The sequence below is a fragment of the Mytilus californianus genome, unplaced genomic scaffold (assembly GCF_021869535.1).
Source record: "Mytilus californianus isolate M0D057914Y unplaced genomic scaffold, xbMytCali1.0.p SCAF_3, whole genome shotgun sequence".
Lineage (NCBI taxonomy): Eukaryota > Metazoa > Mollusca > Bivalvia > Mytilida > Mytilidae > Mytilus > Mytilus californianus.
In genome coordinates this window covers 14,529,040-14,535,739 of record NW_026262679.1, presented here as the reverse complement: position 1 = coordinate 14,535,739, position 6,700 = coordinate 14,529,040, and the positions used below count along the sequence as shown (strand labels likewise).

Genomic DNA, 6,700 nt, shown 5'->3' with positions numbered 1-6,700 from the left:
ATAATAACCCATTGATTACACAATGTAGCATGTTAAAAGAGGACTTACCATTGACCAACGAACCATGCAAATGTGGTCAATGACAATTGCCAGACAGACATGTACTCCTTACATTTGTGAATCATTGCATACATATAGTTTATCTACTACATGTACTTTTAGTATTAGAAAAAACAGACAAAAACACAAAAACATGACATTGTCAAATGACCTTAGTATTGCTAACAGTATCTGATAAACAACCCTAATCAGGTAACTTTAACCTTGATCACTGATCCATGAAATGTGCTTGAGATCTTTGTAGCAATCTGTATTAATTTGAGTGCATATCTAAATTTACAAAACAAAATTAATCTGGATTATTGTGATACTGTTAATTTAGAAATTATTACGAGGTTATTATTAATGCAAATAATGCGACAGGGTGCATATCGCAATAATAAGAACTTGCATTCTGATAACTGAATTATAGATCTTTATGCAGATTTTTTTTGTAATCGCAATAATTAAACTCGCAATTTAGTCCATTCGTCAAAAATCGCAATAATTTCTGAATTTACAGTAAGTAAAAATGTTGTCAGTTAATAGTGAGACACAAGTTTTCCCAGACAATATATAATTCTTTTGGTTGTTTTGTTTGGTTGCTGTCTCATTGAACAAAACTGTATTTTATTTCTCCTTTTATCCAGAAAATATAACTTTTGAAATAGAAACTGAATAGCATATGGATGGATAACAAATGCCAAATGATGTAAAATAATTCAAGTGGCCATTTAGGTCAGGGGTTGGTGAGGTAAAAGATGAGGCAAAGGCATGTGCATTTACCACAACTGCCACTTGGAATTATGATTTCCAAAATTTCCAAATCTCATAGCTACCTTCTGTATTAAAGACAACTGCATATATTGAAGTTTGCACATCATGAATTGTGTTTGCAGCAAAATTCACTACAGACAGCAAAAAAAGCTCTATTAAAATTCATTTTTTGAAACATTTTTGATTTTTATTCCTAAAATGTCTATGAGATCAAATTTATAAAACATTTATTAGCATTGTAAATTTCAATATACTAGTAATTGTTGACATGTATACATCATGTACATGTACAATCATTAGCTGATCAGCTCTATATTTTCATTATTTTTATATCAATATTCTTCATCAGTGTTTTTTATAAGACTCAATAATCTGTATTCATCATTGGGACAGGTAGGTAAAGTAGGTCCTTTTGATCTTGGATTTTTTTTTATGGATTTTGACAGCACTAAAGCATATAGTTCCAAATTATAGTTGATCTTGGCTTCTTAAATGGATTCTGACAACACTTTGCATATAGACACCAAGTGTAGATGATCTTGGGTTCTCTAATATGGATTCTGACAGTACTTTGATTATACATGTAGTTCCAAGTATTGTTGATCTTGGCTTCTAATGTTGTTCTTAAGTTTTTGCACTTTACATATAGTTCCCGTTTCTGCACTTTACATATAGTTCCCAATTGCAAGACAAGATGATATTGGCTTCTCGTGTAAATTCTGTCAGTTCTTTGCCAATAGTTTCCAAGTAAAGTTGAACATTCCAGGATCTTTCACAACAAATCACTCCTTCCTCTTACATGTACTTGAAGCCTGAAATTAAATGTCAGGGTAAATCTGTCAGAAAATCAACCATGATTGACATTTAAAAGCATAATGTAGTTCATATTTTAAATAAATGGGGAATGTGTCCATGGGACACAGATGATGCCCCCACTTGCATATAAAGTTATAAAGGAGCATAACTAAAGAACGGTAAGAGTGACACTACCCCCCAAAGTTTTACTTGATCTGAATTTTGTTGTAATAAGTAATGTGTATAAGTTTCATAACATTTGGATGAGGCAAACTAAAGTAAGAGAACAGAAACAAAAAATTCAGCAATTTTTCCATTTGTAAAGGGGCATAACTCTAGAACAATAAAAAAGACACCACCAAAAAAAATTCAAACTTGATCTGTGTTTGTTGGTAATAAGCATTGTGTATAGGTTTCATAACATTTGGTTGAGGCAAACTGAAGTTAGAGAACGGACACCAATTTTGGGACATACATGTACGTACAGACAGACAAGGGTAAAACTTAATGCCCACTCCACTACAGCATAAAAAAATGAAGAATTTGTGGCAACAATAATGAGCAAACAAAATAAAATTACATGCACAGCAAGTGTAAATAGTGATTTTGTTTTTATATATATGTTGAATACAGACTTCTCAGGGCATGCTGTTTCGATGCCAGGGACAAGTTATTTCTATGCCTAAAAATTCTAAAATGCAGCTGAGCTACATTTGTACTCCTCGTCAACCAAATTATGCTGAGGTGTCTTGAAACCTGTTTGGAATATGGGATATACAAATTTTGTGTTTAAAAATACTAAGCACAAAACAATAAAGAATTTTTCAACTCAAATGTATGTGTTATTTGGTAAACAAGATAAGCCCTACGTGTATGTTTAAACCTGATACTTGACGTTATGAAATTTTTTATACAAAAGAGAGACAGGGGGAGGGTGTTTAATTGTAAACAAATTGTGATCAAGACGAATCCATCAATAAAATGTATTGCCTCATACTGTAGTGGTTATACATGTAATTTACAAGTCAGGCCATTTATATATTCTCAAGAAAACAAACGAAACAATCGAACCCCTTGAGCGGGTAGTCCTATAATATATGCCTTCGCATTATATATTCACTATTTAACGTTTGCATGCTGATGTTTTCATTTTTTTTTTTTTGGAGGCACATTGACAATAAAAAAAAAAAAAAGAAAAATAGCAAAATCAGTAAAAAGAAAACAGAAATAGAAAATAATGCCCCTGAGTTCACTTGAACTTTTACTTGAGCGGGTGGACAGGGATAAGGGAACATGGGAATGAGGGATCAGGAAGCGAGAAAAGGGGGTATCATGTGCAGGTCCGTTACCGTTAATTAGCCTGGTCTGAGTGAAAATAAAAGTAACCAATTTGGTAGAAGTAAATCTTATGAAGATTATAAATAGAAAAAAAACCTTAGATCTCGTGTGAGTCACTTTATTTTTAAACAATAAAAATAAACTTAATATATCTTTATTTTATTGTTATAGAACTATACTAACAAAAGCATGATTTAGATAAAAGGAAGGGTACAAACAGACTCAGGGTGGGATGAACGTGAATTGGAGCGAACATGATTTTGGGTGAAAGGACAAGAATTCGAAAAGAGGGGGGGGATGAATAATCTGGGAAATATATTTAGCAATTTTTTTGTCTGGGAGCAAGGGGGATGGAAGTAGAAGTTAGGGGAGAAAATTTTAGAGTAAAAGGGAAGAGAAATGGCAGTTGGGGATAGGGAGTGGTAATCATGAACCCCTGTCCGAGGGAAGTTATGGGGTACCCCATTTTACAGGTTGGGACCAAACCCTCTATATGGTTTTCAGGGGTGGATCCAGCCATTTATAAAGGGGGGGGGGGGGGGGGGGGGGGGGGGTTCCTAACCCAGGATAAAGGGGGGGTTCCAACTATATGTCCCCATTCAAATGCATTGATCGTCAAAAAAGAGGGGGGGGGGGGGGTTCCAACCCCCCCTGGATCCACCACTGGTGTTTAAACCTGTATAGAGGAATAGTCCTTCTATAGAGGGGAATTTTTTTAGACTGGATTTAAAGCAAAATAGGGCAGAATGGCATTTTCTACTTATTATGGCAGTAACCTGCTACATTAGATGCACCAATTGATGTACTTAATTTCATTTCACATGCCCAGTTTACTGCTAAACTGACTGAATATACAATCTATTGTACACCATAATTGAAAGCTGTGATGATCAGGTAAATTCCACTCAGTTATGCCTCACTGAACAGAATTTCTATTGTTAGATTTAACATAAAATTTAAAGGTCAACTGCATGTCCCTTTTGTTGTTGATCAGGTGTTCAGATAGGTATACAGTAGATTGCAAGTTCTGTCACTTTAGCAGAAAACTGGGCATCCCAGGCCATTTTTTGGTAAAGAAATACAGAATACAGTAAAGTGCAATAATTGATGAATATATAGTGCTATAGATTATAGCAAATATAACTAGAAAATGCCATTCTGCCCTTTTTTGCTTTAAATCCAGTCTAAACAAACAACCCCTCTTTTATCCCTCTATAGAAGGATTATTCCTCTATACAGGTATAAACACCATGTAGAGGGTTTGTTCCCAACCTGTTTTACTAGTCATTATAGATGCTAACGATAAATATTTAACTTCATTTGACCCTAAGGGAGCTACCATTTGATTTTTATGGGGGGGCTAGGATGAAATTTGAAAAAATAGGCAGGACAGGAGTTTGGAGTAAAAAAAAAATTCAGGATGAGCAACACGGGTAAAAAAAAAATTCAGGATGACATTTTGTGTAAAAAAATTCAGGATAAACTAGTAAAAAAAAAGGCAGGACCGAATAGAGTAAAAAAATAAAAAGGCAGGACAGAGATTACAAATTAAAAAAAAAGCAGGTCAAAATTTTTCATCCTAGCCCCCCCCCCCCCCCCTCCCCATAAAAATCAAATGGTTGCTCCCTAACGTGGCTACGAAATTAGATTTTACGAATGACGATATAAAATCAAGACTCATTTGACGCTACCGACCGTGCAAGGGCTGTATAGCCAGTCAAGGTCGTTAAAAACTTCCATTTGTTGCTAACGATAGCGCAGATCATGAGATGCTGAAAATGGTATCGGGTCCGTTCGCGCCCAATACACGTTCGCACCCTACACGTTCGCACCCCACACGTTCGCCCCCTGGGTCCGTTCGCACCCTTTTTTTTTATTCAAAAACCCGATGAATTATAAGATGTTTTTTAAGATGTTTATCTCAAAATAAAGAAAAATTCGGCAATTTTTGAATTTTTTAAATGAAATATTGTTTTAAATTGATTTGATGATTAATTATTTATGATAACTGTTAATTATATATGGTGTTTACACAGCTAAACTTGATGTAAATTCTGCATGTAGTTATATTAGCATGTATTTAACTTGGTATGAGTAAAAACAATTAAGATTCAAAATGTTATTGTTGTTGAGTTTAAAGCGGTTTGGTATCTTAACATTTAAATAATATTCAACACAAAAAACCTTTTTTAGAAAGTCACTTTATTTTGAAACAATGAAAAAAAAAATACAGCAATACACTAACCAAAACACGATTAAAAAGATATTCAACACAAAAAACGTCACTTTATTTTGCATGTTTTGAAACAATGAAAAAAAACTTATTTATAGCAATACAATAACCAAAACACGATTAAAAAATTATTCAACACAAAAATCGTTTTTAGAAAGTCACTTCATTTTAAAACAATGAACAAAAAAAATATTTATAGCAATACACTAACCAAAATACGATTGAAAAATTATTTAAGACAAAATCAATAAAAAGGGTGCGAACGTGTAGGGTGCGAACGGACCCGGGGTGCGAACGTGAAAGGGGGCGAACGTGAATGGGCGCGAACGGACCCGGATTCGCTGAAAATGACCATCCCCTCCTCTTTGACTGTTTGACACGGATATTTTTCAAAACAGGCTATACATGTTCACAACTTGCCAGTTAACAGGTTAAGGGTCAAGTAAACACAAAAATAAGATACCAGCCATAACGATTATACATAGAACAGAAATTTAGCCCATGCAAGGTTTCAGCCGCAGTGATTTTCTACAGTATTGAGTATTTTGAGATAACCCCCCACTTTGTATTTTTCGTGATACTGATAACATTTGGCTGTCTAATATATTAAAATCTATGTTTTCTTATGTAATGACTCTACCTTCATCGTTGTCTATTCGCCACTATGTCTGTTATTCATGCACATGGTCGTATTTATCAGTGCAGTATGCTGCTCAACAATGGCGACCCTAAAATTTCTGTTGTCCGATTATGGCGCCAGATTAGAGGGAAGCAACTCGCGCCAGACAAAATTACCGTAGTTCACCAAAATAATCAAAATTTAGCTTTTTTATAACAAACAGTAAAATGTTCATCACATTTATATTCAGATTTCGTCCATTGATATAATTACAAACATTATTTATTTAAAGACATTAATAAAAAAATCACAATAAAGTAATTAATGGAGTGCATTGAAATCAGACCTCATGGGGTAGAGGGGTTAAACAAAAGCTCGTAACTTTTTTAAAAGCCTGGTGACCCCCATTTTATTTTACCTTAAAATGCATGAAAAGTTCATAGCTTTGACATATCCGTTTTTTTAAAAAATCTACCGGGGAAATTTTACGAAAAATCGATTTAAGGTGGTACCCAACACCTTGACTAATATTAATTTGGCTCGTTTAATTTTCATAAAATTTTGACAAAATGTTTACTTTGACCCTTTGACAAAAATATAAAAAAATCAAAAAATTTGAACCAACCACTTTATCAGAAAAATTTCATTGGTTATATAGCAGTTTGACAAACACTAATTTTGATCGTTGAGAAGCTTAATATTTCCTTAACAATACAACGTGATTAAAACGTTTAGTTGATTTTTACAGAGTTATCTCCCTGTAGTGTTAGGTACCACCTTAACCAATATTTTTAGCCTTAAACTGAAATTAAAAAATGCCAAATTTAGACATAAATCTGAAAATAAAAGGATTTTTAAGTCTAAAACAATCAAGAAGAACGTTTACATTTCAAATTTAA

The 6,700-nt window shown here is 33.7% G+C and overlaps 1 long non-coding RNA gene across 1 annotated transcript; it reads right to left on the bottom strand.

Moving 5' to 3' along the window:
* Positions 1-977: 977 nt before the first annotated feature.
* Positions 978-6,223, bottom strand: LOC127733974 (uncharacterized). The gene is made up of 2 exons (XR_007997316.1): positions 5,823-6,223; positions 978-1,628 (listed from the first exon to the last, which is right to left on the bottom strand). It is a non-coding gene; the product is annotated as an uncharacterized LOC127733974 (long non-coding RNA).
* Between the last annotated feature and the right edge of the window lie 477 nt (positions 6,224-6,700).